The sequence below is a fragment of the Dryobates pubescens genome, chromosome 5 (assembly GCF_014839835.1).
Source record: "Dryobates pubescens isolate bDryPub1 chromosome 5, bDryPub1.pri, whole genome shotgun sequence".
NCBI lineage: Eukaryota > Metazoa > Chordata > Aves > Piciformes > Picidae > Dryobates > Dryobates pubescens.
In genome coordinates, this window is record NC_071616.1 from 16,689,289 (window position 1) to 16,707,500 (window position 18,212).

The window sequence follows — 18,212 nt, forward strand, 5'->3', positions numbered from 1 at the left end:
TGGGCAGAAAGCTAATTTAGCCTTGCTACTGATTCACATTCCTTCCTTGCTGCAGACATAACAGTTATAGGCTTGTAAAAGCTGATGTTTGCAGAGGAAGCCTCCCCACCTCTTTCAGGGAGCAGCTCATGGCTGTCCTGTGAGCCCCCATTCCACCCCCCCCATTATCAGCAGGAGGGTGGCTATAAGAACAGTGCCTGTGGAACAGACCCTGCTTGAGAAATGTGCATGGCAGCCAAAAGGGAAATGAAAGTCTCTTTTTAGCTGCTGAACAGAAGATAGGAGTTAAAATATGCAAGTCCATGACACAGCTAGAAAAATGTGGGCTTTGTTAAAATCAACTAGTAAGGGCTGTTCTCCATCCTGCCACCGCCGCCGCAGTAAACACCACAGCTCTTCTCCAAACGAGAGCTTATTTTGGGATTTCTCTTGTGCAAGCTTCAATTCTGACACCCTGATTTTTGTGTGGGAGGCACTGGGTGCCACTAGCTGTGAAAATGTGGCCTGGTGTTTATCTACTAATATATATGTAATAGAATTATAGAATCATTAAGGTTGGAAAAGACCTTTAAGATACTCAAGTCCACCTCTCAGTGCAGCACCACCATGCCCACTAAACCATGTCCTTAAGTGCCCTACACGTTTTTTCAAACACTACAGGGATGGTGAATCCATCACCTCTCTGGGGAGCTTGTTCCAATGTTTGAGAATAGAATAGAATAGGAATAGGAGTAGGAATAGGAATAGAATAGAATTAACCAGGTTGGAAAAGACCTTTGAGATCAAGTCCAACCTATCATCCAACACTATCTAATCAACTAAACCATGGCACCAAGCTCCTCATCCAGTCTCTTCCTAAACACCTCCAGTGATGGTGACTCCACCACCACCCTGGGCAGAAACCTTTCAGTGAAGAAGAATCTTCTAATATCCAATCTAAACCTCCCTAGGTTCAATCTGAGGCCATTTGTTCTTGTGCTGTCATTTGTTACAGGGGGGATGAGACCAATACCCACCTTCCTACAGTCTCCTTTCAGGCACTTGTAGAGAGCAAGAAGGTCTCTCATCAGCCTCCTTTTCTCCAGGCTAAACAACCCCAATTCGGTCAGCTGCTCCTCATTTGACTTGTGCTCTAGAGCCTTAACAACTTCCATTGTCCTTTTCTGGACAAGCTCCAGCATTTCAATGTCCTTTTTGTAGTCAGGGGCCCCAAACTGAACCCAGTACTTGAGATGCAGCCTTACCAGTGCTGAATACAGGGCATATAAAAAAAAAAAAAATATATTTATACATACATACATACACATATATATATTTCTACTGGCTGCTCTGAGTGCAAAGTAAACACACAAACAAAAAAGCATAATAATAATAATTTTTTAAAAGGCAGAAAAATCAACAGTGTTATTTTGTTGTTTGGAGTAAAATGATGCTGTCTGTGAAAGCAAAATGCAGAGGGAAAATTGTTTTAAGCTGGAAGAGGGCAGATTTAGACTGGATATCAGGGAGAAACTCTTTACAGTAAGGGTGGTAAGACACTGGACCAGGTTGCCCAGGGAGGTTGTGGATGCCTCCTCCCTGGAGGTGTTCAAGGCCAGGTTGGATGAGACCAGGTTGAATGAGACCTTGAGCTACCTGGTTTAGGGGAAGATGTCACCAGGCTGCCCAGGGGGATTGTGGAGAATTCCAAACCTGCCTGGATATTGTGATCCCGTGCAACCTTCTCTGGGTGACCCTATGTTAGCAGGAAGATTGGACTAGATGGTCTCCAGAGATCCCTTCCAACCCCTATATTCTACGATTCTGTAATTCAGCTTTTGGGGCAGGAAAGGATCAGGCCCCATATCTCTCCCATTGAAAGCAGTGCTAATTTCTGGCTGGTTTGGATGAGAGAAGAAGGGTGATTAGAGGATGCATAAAATATGGCTGTTGTCATCAAAGTGAACTCTTGGGTTTGTCTCACCGGGGTTTTCTGTGGTGTGGCTGTTTATACCTCCACTAAGTTAAATTGGCATCGTTATCCCTTTCCGAATGAGTAGATACAATCATGCTGCCTCTTAAAAAATGCAATTACCATATCTATTGGGCAGTACACTAAATGACACAGTTTAATTACAGCCTAATTTATCTCTGAAGGAAAAAATATTTTAAATTACTGCACAATATATTATTCAGTTCAATTACTGCAAATCTCTGTCTGTTTGCTGCCACAGATGAACTCAGCTGGCAAGCTGGAGGTACGCACCAGTGAATGCCTGGCTCCTTCTCACCAGTGCCTGGTGAATCAGCTCCAAATTCAGCCCCAGCAGCTTGATTCCTGTCTTTGATGGCCTTTCTGTGCTTTAGTGGGGAAAGGCAATGCCCATGCTCATGGTCTTTTGGCCATGCCCAAATAGCCAGGGCTGAGTTCAGCATTGCTGCTACTGCTGATGCCTGCTGAGAAGCTGCATTTCTGTGGGTGCTAGAACCCCTTGGGAAGTTCATGCCAAATGGGATATCTCATAATTGGAAAAGCTCTTGACATACATCCACAGCTAGAGCTACAGGAGGCCAGCTCTAGGGCTGCCAGGGGAATCCCAAATAAAGCTGATATAGGATCCAGGAAGAGGTTGAAACATCTTTAAGGGATGTGAGATGACTGGAGAAAAGGAGGCTGAAAGGAGACCTTCTTGCTGTCTACAACTACCTGAAAGCAGGTTAGAGCTAGGTGGGATTTGGTCTCCCAATTAACAAGCAATAGGACAAGAGGAAACAGCCCCATGTTGCGCCAAGGGGAGGTTCAGGTTGGATATTAGGAAAAATTTGTTCACAGAAAGGGTTCTCAAGCCCTGGAGCAGGCTTCCCAGGAAACTGATGAAGTTACCATCCTTGGAGGGATTTAAAAGATGTGTAGGTGTGGTGCTGAAGGGCATGGTTTAGTGGTGGACTTGGCAGTGCTGGGTTAATACATGGACACAATGATCCTGAGGTTCTCTACTGACCAAACCAGATCTATTATTGTAAGATATCTGCCAGAACTGCTGAGCTAAAAGCAGAGTTGATGACCAGGTACCTGGGGTTAGGGTTTCTTCTGGGACCTCTGGTGAGACGTGCAAGGTTACCTACTAAGGGAAGCAAACAGTGGCCTACCCTTTTAGTCCTTCTAGGAGAGTTATGCCATGCTCCAAAAGTTTACATTACACAAAATCCATTGTGTTTTCAGCCACAGAAGCTCAACAAATGAAATAATCATAAGATTTGCCAATTTGGCATCCAATTGCCAAATTTGGGCAGAAAGAACTGTTGCTGCTAGCCAAGGGCATAGATAACTTGCTGTCTGTGCTGCTAACCAGACACAAGAACTGTGCCTGCTTTACATGTGAGTAACTAATGGACCAATAAACTCGGGCTTTAAAATAAGTAAATAAAATAGCTACATCTCTGGCCATATGCTCTGGGTTGATGTCCTGTTGTGCCCCATTTAGCCATGTCACTTTTGGAACCATTGGCAGGAGGGTGCAGGAAACACCAGGGCAGTGTCCTGGCCACGATGTTGCAATATTAGGAGGGAGTTTAACAAAGCCCTTTTTCACCTAAATAAGAGAGAGAATAGAATAGAATAGAATAGAATAGAATAGAATAGAATAGAATAGAATAGAATAGAATAGAATAGACCAGACCAGGTTGGAAGAGACCTTTGAGATCATCGAGTCCAACCTATCACCCAACACCATCTAATCAACTAAACCATGGCACTAAGCACCCCATCCAGTCTCTTCCTAAACACCTCCAGGGACGGTGACTCCACCACCTCCCTGGGCAGCCCATTCCAATGGCCAATCTCCCTTTCTGGGAAGAACTTCTTCCTAACATCCAGCCTAAACCTCCCCTGGTGCAGCTTGAGACTGTGTCCTCTTGTTCTGGTTGAGAGAGGAGGATAAATTAGTATCCTGCATTTATAATGCCATTTTTTGCAAGGTCTGCTTTCTGAAAGGGCAGATATGGATGTGGTAGTGTGCCACCATCAGATGATGATGCCGGTCTGAAGGCAGACGTTCTCTGTTGACACATGGGTTCAGGGTGCACCCTCAGCTGTTGTCCTGGCTTGCTTTATCTCAGCAGAAGAGGAAAGTGCCTGCAAAGCACTTTCTCATCAGCTCGAAAAGCTGGCAAAGGTGCTAAGTGCCCTACCGATGCAGTGTTTACAACCACTGTCCTGTTTGCACAGAGTAGTTGGAAGCAGGAGAGAGGATTTCATGGCTTTGAGAATACAAAGGGCAAACAGTGTTGAAAGAGTAATACTTTTGTGCAGCAAACCAGAAGATGCACAGCTGCCCTCTGGAAGCCTTTTGAAATCTATGAAGGCCATTAGAGATACAGTCACAGTCTTGCAAAGTGCAGCACAAGAGGGAGGTTTTTTCTATTACTACTTTTTGTGATATTGGTATCTTCTGAGCAGCCTGAAATTTGGCATGAAGTTTAGGGAAGGCTGGGAAACAGATATAGGCATCATTCCTGCTGCTTTTGCCCCAAGCTACAAACATCACTACTTCATCCTAGGGCTAGGAAATATTTAGGTAATGTGTCGTGAAAGGGAGGAAAACAACTGCCTTTTTCCAGGGACTCCGCCAGTTCCATGGCAGTGCAAGCCCTGCCTCTAGAGCATGGATTTGAGCATATCCTGGCTCAAGTGCTTTGCTCAGCACCTTTGTCTAAAATACATGTTTAAGATAAGGCATTTTCCATCCTGACACCCGGCACTAACAGACACCTGGCAATGAGATTTTCTCCCCAGGATCTCAGAGTACTTTGCAAATGAAATTCTGATATGCTTTCAACAAAGGATGAAGAAAATAAGAAAAAGGGAAAGAAAAAATAAGAAATAAGTAAAAGAAAAAGTGAAATGGAAAAAGAGAGAAAATGTGTGAGAAAGGAGTAAAGAAAAAGGAGAAAAAGGGCAAAAAGAAAGAGGAGGAAAATGAAAAGGAGAGAAAAGGAAGACTAATGGTAGTAGTATTGATATCAAGGATTGTCCTGACCTGAGGGGCAGGACTTTGCCCTTTGCCTTATTGAACCTCATGAGATTCTTCTCAGCCCACCTCTCCAGCCTGTCCAAGTGATACTGGTGATGGAAAGATCAGCCCAGAAGCCCTAGGACTCATTTTCCCTTACAAACCAATTGGAATGTGGTCAGGTGTGAATTAGGAGCCCAGAGTTACTCAGATAATACTCAGGGCTACTCAGAAGCAGCCTGGAAATGCTGTTGTGTACCTAAATCCTTCTTCACCTGTGGAGATGTGCAACTCTGTGTGGGCTGAGCTCTGGTACCAGCAGCTCCCTGCCTGTGACCATTTCTGAATTACTCACCAAGTGGGTTTCCTTGGGAAAAAAAAATAGTTTTCTTTCTAGATTAAGCAACATTGTTCCTTTTTCTTCAGCATCACAGTTTCTGTTTCATTATGGCAGGGAAAAGGGAACCAAAATATGGAGACAGGAGAAACCTGACAGTATCCAGTTCAGTAGGGAATGTGAGGCAGTGGTTTGCTCTTAGATCTGTACTGCAGTTCTCATCTTTATTAGAGAGGTTGACAACTGTGCTTATTTCTCTGCATGATAAATTGATGGTAGTAAAAGGCTGTTCCCAGATGGTGATAGCTGGCATATGGGAGTGTACACATATAGAAGCAAAATATCCATACCCCCAGCAGAAACCATCAGCAGGCTGGTCAAAAAATTCCACAGTTTTAATGGTGTGTGAAATGCCATGTGAAATGCATTCACTCAATAAAAATCATGGAGAATGTTATTTTCAAATGAACTCTTTAATTAAGATTTTTTTTTTCCTTAAGTATAAAATTTCACTTGGTCCTGGAACAGCAGGGGGGGGGGGGGGGAAGAAAGAAAAAAGAAAGAAAAAAGAAAGCCAACACAGCTGGTCTTAACAAGATGAAACAAGAGTATTGGAAAGCTGGGGGAGGGTGGAAGAGATAATTTAGGTTGTAAAATGCTAATTGGCTTCTGGGATTGCAAAAGCATTTGTTGGGGGTTCTTTTTTTGGCTGTAAGTACGTTTAAAATAAAGACACACAAATAGACACAACCTGGGGAAAACCAGGATGCTGTGAATGGGCTCGTAGAAGAGTTGGGATGAGCTCTTTGCCCCCCGAGGCACAGACACAAAGCTGTCACAGCTGTAACATATCTTTCAAAGCAGGTTAAAGCTCTTGCTTTTCATTAGTCTGTGATCTAATGGAAAGCGCTGGTATTTGCCCATTTGTTTGGTGTGATGATGTTGCTCCTGTTTGCACCCTGGAGAGGAGGTGAGTGGGGCTGGGAAGTCATGCTGTGTCCTCCCTTTCTTCCCTCTTGCCATGACTTTCTTCCGTGTCTGGCTGAAAATCTAATAAAACACAAACCCCCTGCATTTTGCAAAGCTTTTAACTTAAAACACTCCCTGTAAACCCGGTCAGCTTTGTTTTGCCATGGATGTTTGTTAAGCTATATTTGCTGCTTTTGCATTTTTTCTGATGTCTCTACTCTGAATCTCCTTAGACCCACAGTCAGGGTTTGCTCCAGAGGCCACATCTGTAATAACTGATAGGACAAGAGGAAATGGTCTCAAGCTGCACCGGGGGAGGTTTAGGTTGGATATTAGAAGAAACTTCTTCCCTGAAAGAGCTCCCAAACACTGGGACAGGTTCCCCAGAGCGGTAGTTGAATCCCCATCCCTGGAGGTGTTTAAAAGTTGCAGAGATGTGGTGCTAAGGGACATGGCTCAGACTAAGTTTGGTAGAGTTAAATAATGTTTGGACTTGATGATCTTCAAGGTCTTTTGCAACAACAAATAAAAGGGATTCTATAATTTTATGACTTGCCTTCACACTCCTTCATTGGACAAGTCCTTCCACACAGCCACCGAAGTCTGCTATGTATTACCTATATGTTATATAGTCTGTCTGATACATGTGATGTCTGCTGTAGATGATCTATGTGCTATATGTATATCTGCATATATATAAATATATCTGCATGTGTGTGTTTGCCCCTTTACTCTGGTCTTGTGAGAGCACTGTGTCCAGTTCTGAAGCCCCCCAGCATAAGAAGGACATGAGTCTGTTGGAGAGGGTGCAGAGCAGGGCTACAGAGGTGATCAGAGGGCTAGAGCGCATCTATGAGGACAGACTAATGGGGGTTGGGTCTGTTCAGCCTGGAGAAGAGAATGTTCTGGGAAGACTTTATAGTGGCCTTCCAGTACCTTAAAGGGGATACAGGAGAGCTGGAGGGGGAGTGTTTACAAGGGTTGTGGTGATATGTCAGTGGGTAATGACTTTAAAGTACAGCAGGGTAGATTCCGATTAGACATGAGGAAGATTTTTACTGTGAGGGTGGTATGACACTGGAACAGGTTTCCCAGAGAAGCTGTGGACTTCTTACCCCAGAAGCACTTAAGATCAGGCTGGATGAGGCTTTGAGCAACCTGGTCTAGTGGAAGGTGTCCAAGCACATGGCAGGGCAGGGTTGTAACTAGATGGAACAGTTTCTTTCCAACTCAAGCCATTCTATATAGCTATATATTAGCATTCCAAATCCAATTACAGCCCATAATTGCTATATGCACTAGTAGCTTTTGCCTAGAATCACCCAGGCTTGGTTTGTTTTATGAAATGTGTCTTTAGGGGACACCCCAACCCCCAGCCTGCAGAAGGGTGAGCTGTTTTTCTGAGGGAAACAATCTAATATCCACACTGGCTCCTGCTCAGCGCGTATTAGCCTATGGATTACATGTAATGCCACCCATTATGCGCTGCAGCCCGGATTACAGCCCGATAAATGCCGTGTAAGCACCAAGCTTTGCAAAGCTGGAGCTGAAGCTGTCTTTAGCAGCCCTTGAGTGGTAGTTACCGATGGGAGGCTGCTCACACATGGTGTTTAAATGCTCAGGTCCCATGGGGTTTAGATTTCCTTTTTCAATAACCCTGGTTGCTGGAGCCTCCAGCCCTTCCTCCCTAGGGACGCACCTTGGTATGAGATGTCCATAACCCAAGGGGAGGCATTTAGGGTATTTTGGCTCCTGGGGCATGTACCAGTGGGGACAGGTGGGTGTGCAGCCCTGCCTTGGGGTGAGATTCCTTTTTGCAGCATCTGTGGGTCCTTAGCAACCTTCTCCCTCTGCTCAGAACCTGGTATTCATAAAATCATAGAACTATTTTGGTTGGAAAAGACCTTTAAGATAATTGAGTCCAACTGTTATCTATCTGTAGCAAGTCTGGTGCTAAACCTTGTCCCTCAGCACCACATCCCTGCAACTTTTAAACTCTTCCAGGGATGTGGATTCAACCACCTCCATTCAAATGCTGTCTGCTTAATCCAGAACTACACAGCTGGCACAAGGTCATCCATAAAGTTATATTGTCTGCATGACCTTTTATTTCTTCATTTCCCCAATCTGATGACACTATCTGCCTTTTTTCCCCCAAGCTGCCTTTCTGGAATATCATGGTAATTGGGTTGGAACAGAGGCTTTCATTACCAAAAGCAATAGCTTGCAACTGGAGTGGCACCAATTATTTCTCTCTTGAACACAGAATTATTTAATCCAAGGCTAGATTTTGAAGGCAGCAGTATGGGAGGATGGGGATGACTCACAAACCCAGCCACTGGAATATAGGGCTGCAGCTGATTATCTGGGAGAGAGGCATGGGCAGAGCATCACCTGCTTTATGAGTAGGATTTTAGGGGCCGAGGAGGTGTGAGGTCTGATAAAAGGCGACCTGCTTCAGGAACAAGCTTATGTCAGGATTTCCCAAGGTCGAGGTTTAGCCGTTTTGAAACTGAGTGTGTCTGTCTTGGAACCTGGAATTGTAATGGTCACTGATAACGAGAGAGCTGGAGGGGATATTAATCTTCCTGCTTTTGAGGTTAAGTTTAATTAACCTCTTACTATTAGATGCCAGGATGAAGTCCCACAGGAGGGAGAGAGCACCCAAGGGTTGCTGGTTTCCATACCTTATAGCAACAGGGATTGTTTCCCAGACCAGCCTGCCCAGTCAGCCCAGCAACATTTGGAACCTCTGTTTTCCCTTCCTGAGCTGGGACTGAAGGATGCAAATGGTAAAATCATGGTTGAGGGAAGGGATTCTGCACTTCTGTTCTGCTTTGGTGAGACCCCACCTGCATTGCTGGGTCCAGCTCTGGAGTCCTCAGTACAGGAGAGACATAGACCTTTTGGAGCTGGGCCAGAGGAGGTGACAACAATGATGCAAGGCCAGGCTTGCTGTGAGGCCAGGCTGAGAGAGTTGGGGTCGTTCAGGCTGGAGAAGAGGGCTGCAGGGGGACCTTCTTGCTGCCTTTCAGTATTTAAAGGAGCCCAAGAGAAAGATGAGGACAGACTTTTTAGCAGGCCCTGTTATAACAGGACAAGGGAAGATGGTTTTAAATTGAAAGAGGGGAGGCTCAGACTAGATAGAAGGAAGAAATTTTTTATGCTGAGTGTGGTGAAAGGCTGGCCCAGGTTGCTCAGAAAGATGGTGGATGCCCCATCCCTGGAAACGTTGCAGGTCAGGTTGTCTGGGGCTCTGAGCAACCTGCACTAGTTGCAGATGTCCCTGCTGACTGCAGAGGGGTTTGATTAGATGGCCTTTAAAGGTCCCTTCCAACACAAACCAGTCTATGATTCTTTGATTTTATGATCATACAGGAAAAGCAAAATTTCTTAAGGGGAGGAGAATCTGGGACTGCTACCACCTCTCCAGGCTGGCACAGAGAAGTGAAAGCTGCAGAGCAGATGCAGTAAAATATGCTTGGTGCAAGGGAAATAGTGCTGTAAGCTGTTGTAGGGTATTAGGAGCATACAAAACCAAGCTGTGCAACAGGGATAGAAACCTCTGGGCTGTGTGGTGCCTGCAGAACAAGACCTTTTCTAATCCCTGACCTCTGTGCAGCTAATGCAGGAGATTAAGCGAAGGAGGACAGATGCTCCACTCCTGCAGAAACACCCGACTTGGCTGCTGTGCTACATGTCAGGTTTTGTCCTCCCAGAGAGCTACTGTTGGGGGTGGGAAGAAAGAGAAAGCAGTGAGGAATCATCTCTGATTAATCAAATTGGAGCACTTGCATCTGCAGAGATCGGATCAGCCCTGCACAGGAACATGAGCGCCGCCGGGCTGCATTAAGCCCCAGTTCATGCCTTTCAGCATCCTACACCAATACTGGCCACCACCAGATGTTTCTGGATAAGTTGTAAGAAAGCCTTGGGAGCAGTCAGAATCCCCCCTTTCAATGTTTTCAGTCCTCTGCTCTTCTGTCCTGCAAAGGGGGCTGCAGTGGCTGCTTTGTTCTGTGCTGCAGGACAGGCTCTGTCTGCTGGAGGGTTTCTTTCTGTTTTTTTCCTTTTTTTCTTTTAGAGGAGTTGTTCAGCATCAGCTGGCAGAAAATGCTGCATTTGTGGCTGGTGGCTGAGGTTGCAAGGTGACCCATAACACCCTGCCAAAAGGCAGTGAGGACATGGTGGGAATGGCTATCTCCAAGCCCTTGGCTGTGCCCCGGGCTGTGCTGCTTGCTCCTGGTGACACCACAGTGTCTGGTGGCACAGATACTCTTAGAAAGTCCATCCAGTGAGGGGAGCAAGGCCATGGCTGGAAGCCCTTTGCAGCATTTCTTCTGTATTTGAAGTTCTCCCTGTCCTCTGGCAGCTCATACTTGGCAGGTTAAATTATTTTCCTCCTTTTGTCATCACTGGAGGCAGAGCTGCAGCCCCTGCTCTGTCCCTAGCTAAGCTCCCAGAGGACATGGAACATGGATTTTTCTGAGCTGTTTCCTTCAGCAAAGGCAAACAAGGAGCAAAGCCTAGGAGTGGTCATCTAGGGACAAACACCGGGGCTCCAACACATGCCCCTGCCTTGATGGATCACTTCAACACCTTCATAACCTTAGGGCAGGACCTTATCTTCACTTGCCCCTGCTCTCCCTTGATTGCTCTTAGCATCTAGGTCCTACTGCTCCTTGCAGGGTGAGGGGCTGATGTCCACCTCACTTGTGCAGACACATCTTGTGTCAAGCCACCATGAGCATAGTCATAGACATACTGATTTTTATTTTTTTAATACTTTGACTCTAGAAATTGGATCCATCCTTTCTTAGATCTGCAAGGCTAATTGAGTGGAGGAATTGATTACCATGGGCATGAAAAGTTTCTCATCTCTTTAAACGACTCACACTGCTGTAGTTACGAAATTCCTGTCAAGTCCCTGAGGTGTGTTCTGCTGGAGAGCAGAAATGCTCATGGGGTCCCTTCTCTGGATACACAACAAATCCAGGGAGCAATGCCCCGTTGTCTGGTGCCTCTTCAGAGGGATGCTGGGATGTTTGGCTCAAGTTAGGGATTTTCCGCAGCCAGAGGCAGCTTGTTTTTCAGCTGGGAACGGGGCTGATGCAGGTAGGTCTCGGCTCACAGCGCTGGGCACTAATGTTGCTTTAGCTCCCCCACTGCATTGTTCACCCTTGGCACACTGTTACCTGTTGATCTGAAATGCACAGGACTTGGAATCATGAATCATAGAATGGTTTGGGTTGGAAAGGATCTTAAGGATCATGACTTTAAGTTCCAGACTCTGCAGTTCAGGAAAGACAAGGAATCACCAGTGAAAGTCAAACAAAGGTCTACAAAGATGCTGAGGGGACTGGACTATCCCTCTCAGGAGGAAAAGCTGAGAGACTTGGAGCTATTTAGCCTGGAAAAGAGCAGACTGAGAAGTGGATTTTCTTAATGCTTATCAAAATCTAAAGTGTGGGGGTCAAGAGGATGGGGCCAGAATCTTTTCTGTGGTGCTCAGTGTCAGGACAAGGGACAGTGGGCACAAACTGGAACACAGGAAGTTCCATCTGAACATGGGAAAAAACCTCCTTTTCCCTGTGAGGATGCCAGAGCAGTGGACCAGGCTGCCCAGGGTGGTTGTGGAGTCTCCTTCTCTGGAGAGATTCCAAACCCACCTGGACATTGTTGATCCTGGGCAAGCTGCTATGGGTGACCTTGCTTTAGCAAGAGGGTTGGATTAGATGATCTTCAGAGATGCCTTCCAAAACCTACCATTCTGTGATTCCCTGATCATCTAGTTCCAACTCCCTGCCATGGGTAGGGACACCTTCCACTAGACTAGGTTGCTCAAAGCCCCATCCAACCTGGCTGTGGACATTTCCTTGAGAGAAATGAAATACTCTTGGTAGTAGGAAACTTCTCTCTTCAAGAGACCATGGTTCCAAGTTTTTAATATAATGTATTTCAAAGGACTTTATGTAAGTTCATAGAATCACATAATTTATTGAATTGGAAGGGACTCTTGAAGGTCATCTTGTCCAACTCCCCTGCATCTTCAAGTAGATCAGGTTGCTCAGGACAAGATCAAGTTTGACCTTGAATGTCTCCAGCAATGGGACCTCAACCACATTAATATATGTATTTCACAGTTTGAGTGCATTCTAAAGTCTGCAAAGTTATGAGCTCCAGGATGACATACAATGAGAGACACCATCCCCTGATGCATTCAGACCACTCTGACTTTTAGGCTTTTCCCAGCACTCCTCCCTGACCTCTGTGTGTGCAGAGTCACGCAGAGTCACACGGAGCATCAGAGGCACCAAGGATTACTGTGTGTGCTTGTAACAAACCCTGGGCCATTAACAATAGCTTCACGGTTGGTTGTTTTTGTTTCCACTAGGATATTACCAGCAGTCTAAGTGGATGCTTTTTACTTATTTTTTAATATATCCTTTGTGGGCAGAACAGCGTAGTGAGCAATCTCTGTGCTCCAAACAAGATAATGGGATGATACAGTGGGCCCCCTGGAGATTGCTAGATAATATACGGTATTCTGGTGGGATAATAACCCCAAATGGAGTGAGTATTTCTCCCTGCAGCATTTACATCAAATACTTAGGATAGCCTTTTGTGGACAGAAAAGTCAGAGGTTGTATCATCTGACTGGGAATGGAAAATACTTGAAAAGAAGGGGGGAGAGGGGGAAGAGCTAGTCATTGAGATGATTTTATTTTCTTGAGCTTGAAAGGCTGGGAGACCACGGAATAAAAGGATATGGAGACAATAATTGGAGTTACAAAGTGTGGGCAGCAAGCTGGCTGTTGGGTGAGTTAATGAGCTATAGGAAAATTAAATCCCCAGACCCCTCTATGAAGATGTTTTCCCTTGTGTTTTTTCCTTGCTGGCTGTCAGCACATGCTAGAAAACAGGATTCATGGTGGCACGGGCTTTGCCATAGGTGGTGCCAGGCCAACCTGCTGTCACTTCATTTCTTTCTTCGAAAGGCAGCAGACTTTCTAGGCAAGGAAAACACAGCAGCTGCCTTCCCTAAAGCATCGGCCATGTGCCGAGAGGAGCTTACAGCAGGAGTTTAAGGGTTGGTGCTGTTATTGTGGGCTGGGGAAGGGCTGCAAAAGCAAGGAGGAGGGTTAGAGGTGAGAGAAAATAGTGCAGAATGCCATCTTGCAAAGGGTGAGCTAGCGAATTTGGGAGATGAGACAGAATTTCTGCTAAACTCAGGACTCCTGAGTGTGAATTAAGAGGAGGAGAAAGACCTTGGGGCATTCTCTGTGTGCAATTCATATGTGATGCTGCAGGGGGAAAGGAAAGTGTGACCCTAAAGTGTAATAAACAAAATAGAGATGAAGAAATATTTAAGTGTCCTGCAAAACACTAGGGAAAAAGTCTTTGGGAATGTGCCCCAGAGTTCTGGTCTTCACCTGAGAAAAGTTTGAGTTGCAGCAGGTGCAGCAAAGGGTCACTGGGAAGGACAGGGAGAAAGGGGCCTATTTTCAGCAAGGAGATGAAAAACATCCTCTGTGTTTGGCCAAGGAGGTTGGGAGAAGATGTGATGCCTGTCTATAAATACAGCAGGAATGTAAACACCAGGGAGGGAAGCAAACTGATTGAACTCAAAGGGCAATGTCAGCAGAAAAACAAATCGCTCTGAACTAGGCAGGAATAAATCCAAGAGGAGATCATCACGTGGTGATAGGATCCTGGGATGACTGTGGATAATAGGATCATTGAGGGTGAAAGACCTCAAAACTAATTTTGAGGCAGAGCTTGTTAAATTGATGAAGGATGTGACAGGGCTGTTTCTGCCGACAGCAAACTGGGAGCTGAGCTGGGAAATCCCTCTGGGTGTGTATTACTGTGAGCTCTCTGACTTGCATCCACAGTATCTCGGTGACCCTGAGCTTATGGTAATGTTTGTGGTGACTATTAATAGCACCACATGATTTTTTTTTTAATTTTTCTTCCCCCATGCCTTGTTGCACCAGGCTGGACAGATATCAGGATGGATATCTGAGCAAGGTCCTTGCTATAGGTACCAAGGAGAAGCAGCAATGCAGACCTTGAGCTTGTGTGGGTCCTGATGAGCAGAGTGTTAGCAGAAATGCTGTTAATAGTCTGCTGGTGTTTGGGACAGTTAATGAGCCCATGCAGGAGTTGGGTGTCTGCTGTGTCTGAGCTGGTGCTTCTCAGCTGGGCTGAGGAGCTGAGCCATGCTTTGGTGATGCTGGAAGCTTCCAGAGATATACTTAGGAGCATGTAGAAGGTGATGAAACCAGCACAGCTTCAGCTGAAGTGGTAGGCACAGGCTCGATTTGATGGTGTTTCCGCATTGCAGAAGTGGGGCAAGCAGTGCTGTAGGGGTGGTGCTGTACCCTAGGGACAGGACAGGCAGTGGGAGCTTGAAGGAATGGGGCTGAAGGATGTTCATGGTGGGAGATGCTCAGCTTTGCCTGCAGGATGAGTGGGGGAGTATGGGCACAGCAAAACCACTCTGAGATGCTGTGTACAGCTGCTGTTAATGGGAAGCACAATGCTGCATTAGTGCTTTATAGAAGAGCAGCCCAGAAATTAGCAAAACTGACTTGCCCTCCCCCCCAGTTTATTTGAACATTGCCTGCAAGCTGAGAGCCTCCAGACAGATGATTTGTAAAGTCCTTTTGGTGCTTTTTTTGGGTAAGACCTCTCAGGGAGGTTCATGTGCTGCCAGCCACACTTGGGATTTTGGAAAGGGTCATGTGAGGGGAACATGAGAGTCTTCCCTGGGGGAAAGGGTATTTTTTCCACAGCAGAAACAGACCTAGGAATGATTTCCCTATTTTTTTTTTCCCCTAGGCAGCTTTGTTAATCAGACGAAGCTTGCAGATCTGTTAATTTGTTGGACTGGAATATGCTTAACCTTGTGATGAGGGTGTTTGGATAGAGGCTGGGCTGTTTGAAGACAAAGGGGTTAGCTAAAGCTTATGTGGGGTCACAGTGACCTAATTACAGTTTGGAGGAAATGCTGGTTTTGGAAATGGTCTGGGTTTCAACCAGAGAGAGAAGGTACCTGGAATGCACTGTCAGATGTGAGATGTAACATTAACTGAGCATGTAAATTAGATGCCTCTCATTATAAAGGGCAAGTTTGATGAACAGATCCTGAGAGCTTTCCCCAGAATGATGCCTTTGACTTCTGCTGCTTGTCTTATTACAGCAGGACAAGAAGGCTGGCTGGGTGGGAGGGATAATGAACTGCTGATAATGCTGTGCCTTGGAAGAACATGACTTTGATGCTGGCAATAAAGAGAGATAATTTTTCCTCCAGGCCCAGCATCAGTATATCTGTGCATCACCACAGAATTTAGTGTGGCTCCTCAGGAACTTGGCAAAACCCACCATGAGGCCTCGGTGGGATGAGGTTTGTTTGAAAGTAAAGGTCAGTGTTGGTGGAGTTTTTTTGTAGGTCTCGCATCTAGTGCACTGCTAGGGCTGGTATGGGCTGGTGACTCTCTCCTGGGTCTATTTACAGTCAAACCCAAGCATCTCCCAAAATTGTCCCCAGGAGCACCCCAGCACCCAGGATTATCATCAGCCATGATGGAGAAGAGATTGAGTCATCTCCATGCACTTGTCTAAGTCCTTGGGATAAAGCATTACTGTTTTGGTTTGTTTGTTTGGGTCTTTTTCTGCCCAAAATAATCTTGACTATTAAACCTCAAACCCAAGACCTTCTCAATTTGATGATATCACTTCAGAGGCATAAGATGATTCCCCTTGAGCTTATACTTGCTGGAACAACTTGTGTTTCAGCTCAACCTGTGCATGCTGGCTGTGTGCTCCAGCCAAATGCAAAGGTTCTGGGGATGCAAGCAAAATCACATTTAGTTTTTCTGAATGCAAATGATTGGAGGATCAGAGATGTCCATCACATTTAGAAACAGGTTAGAGCAGCTCTTATGTGCAGGGAATAGATTTTGCTGAATAAGATGGGGTTTATTACCAGTCTCCAAAGTGAAAATGAGAAGCCTGTTTCTCATCAGCCATATTCCTGGCTTCACTGGTCATCTCCTTTGGTTTATCATATTAACGGATGTGGGGAGAGCCTTGGATGTTAACAGAATGGACCTATTCTTATGGGCTCTATGCTGTATCCCCCAAATGATGTTGCAAAGGATTTCCTGAACTCCTTTGTTCTCCTGGAAGAGGTAGCAGGCTCTAAGGCACATCTCCAGCCAAACATCCCCAGGTAGCAGGCTCTGAGACACTCTTTAGCCAAACATCCTCAGGTGATGTAAATGTTCATGGTTCTCCTGGCTAAGTTTTCTCTGCAACAAGGAGACTGATGCCTTGAGCATCTGTAAGTTTTCCTTTTGGACTTGTATCCTTCTAGACCAGGAATAAAATCTCTTGTGCATTCTCTGTGCTGCTTTTCTTCATCTCTGCTGCACTCTTGATCTTTAACTGTGGGGTTGTCTCATCCAGGATGACCCCTCACAGTGTGTCTGTGAAGGTTTAGGAGATGAGGTTCCAGTGTTGGTTACACCCCTCAGCAGGAACTGAAATTCCCTTAAGCTGGAAACATGAATAAACCCTTAAAAGGCAGCCTCCCTGACTCTGATTACAGCCATTAGCAACCCTGTAATTGTCACTCTAATTGCAGGGGACTTGCAAACCCTGTGCCCTGCCAGAAATATAACTCGGTCTCCCCTGAGATGTTGCTTTGTGGGCATGAGCATGAGGATTTGCTCTTCTCATGGTGACAGGAGAACAACCCTGAGCCCAGTGCTGGTGGGGAGGATCTGGGGGTTGCTGCAACCTCCCAATATGTAAAAAAGATCCCAGGTAAGAGCAACAGATAAGCTTGTTACAGGGCCTTTTTCACCAGATGGACAAGTCCTTCCCAGGTAGATCTTCTGTTTCATTAATATGCCATTAGCCTGGTGTGCCCTGCTCTCTCTGGCTGACCATCATCTGGTGGAGAGATCACGTTTTCAGCTCAGCCTGTCCTTAGCATCACATTGCCATTTCCTCTCATCTCCCCAGCTGAAAACAAGCAGAGAAGGAGCTTGGACCACCTGGCTACAGTAGTGCCAGCCTGCCCAGGGCTCACGAGAGGTCCTGGATGTGGCACTGAGCCACAGTCCCAAGGCTATGGGGAAAGGCAGTGGTCCCAGTGCAAAACCACATCACTGCCATCCCTGTCCTAAGTGCATGTGTGAACTGTGGGATGATGTACCATGGGGTGAGAGGGACTCTTTTGAGGCAGGGAGACAAACTCTAGGGACAAAGATCTCCTCCTCTTTTCCTTCAGTAGCAAGAATTTGGAGGCCACAAGCAGAGAGCATAAAACAATCATTAAAAATAATGGAATTATAGAATGTTTTGGGTTGGAAAGGACATTTAAAAGTCATCTAGTCCACCCTCCCCTGCAGTTAGCGGGAACATCTTCAGCTAGAACAGATTGCTTAGAGCCCCATCCAACCTGAGATTGAAGATTTTCAGGGATGGGGCATCTACCACTTCTCTGAGCAACTTGTGCCTTTGTTCCACTACCCTCAATGAGTTAATTCCACTGTCCAGGGAGGTGGCAGACGCCTGATATCTGGAGACATTCCAGGTCAGGTTGAGTGGCACTCTAAGCACCCTGATCTAGTGGAAGTTACCCCTTCCAACCCAAATCACTCTATGATTTTTATGACTGCAAGAGATGCCAAAGGATTTGAATCTTCTCCAGGTGCACTTTGCTATAATTAAAACAAAAACCCCCCCCCCCCCCCCCAAAAAAAAAACAAACCAACAACCACCCAACCCCACACAAGCAAAAAAACCCACAAAACCCCACAAAAAAACCCAACCCCACAACAAACACGGGAGCTTGGAGCCCCTGGAAGGGTGTTTGTGGGCTTTGCAGCATGGCAATATGA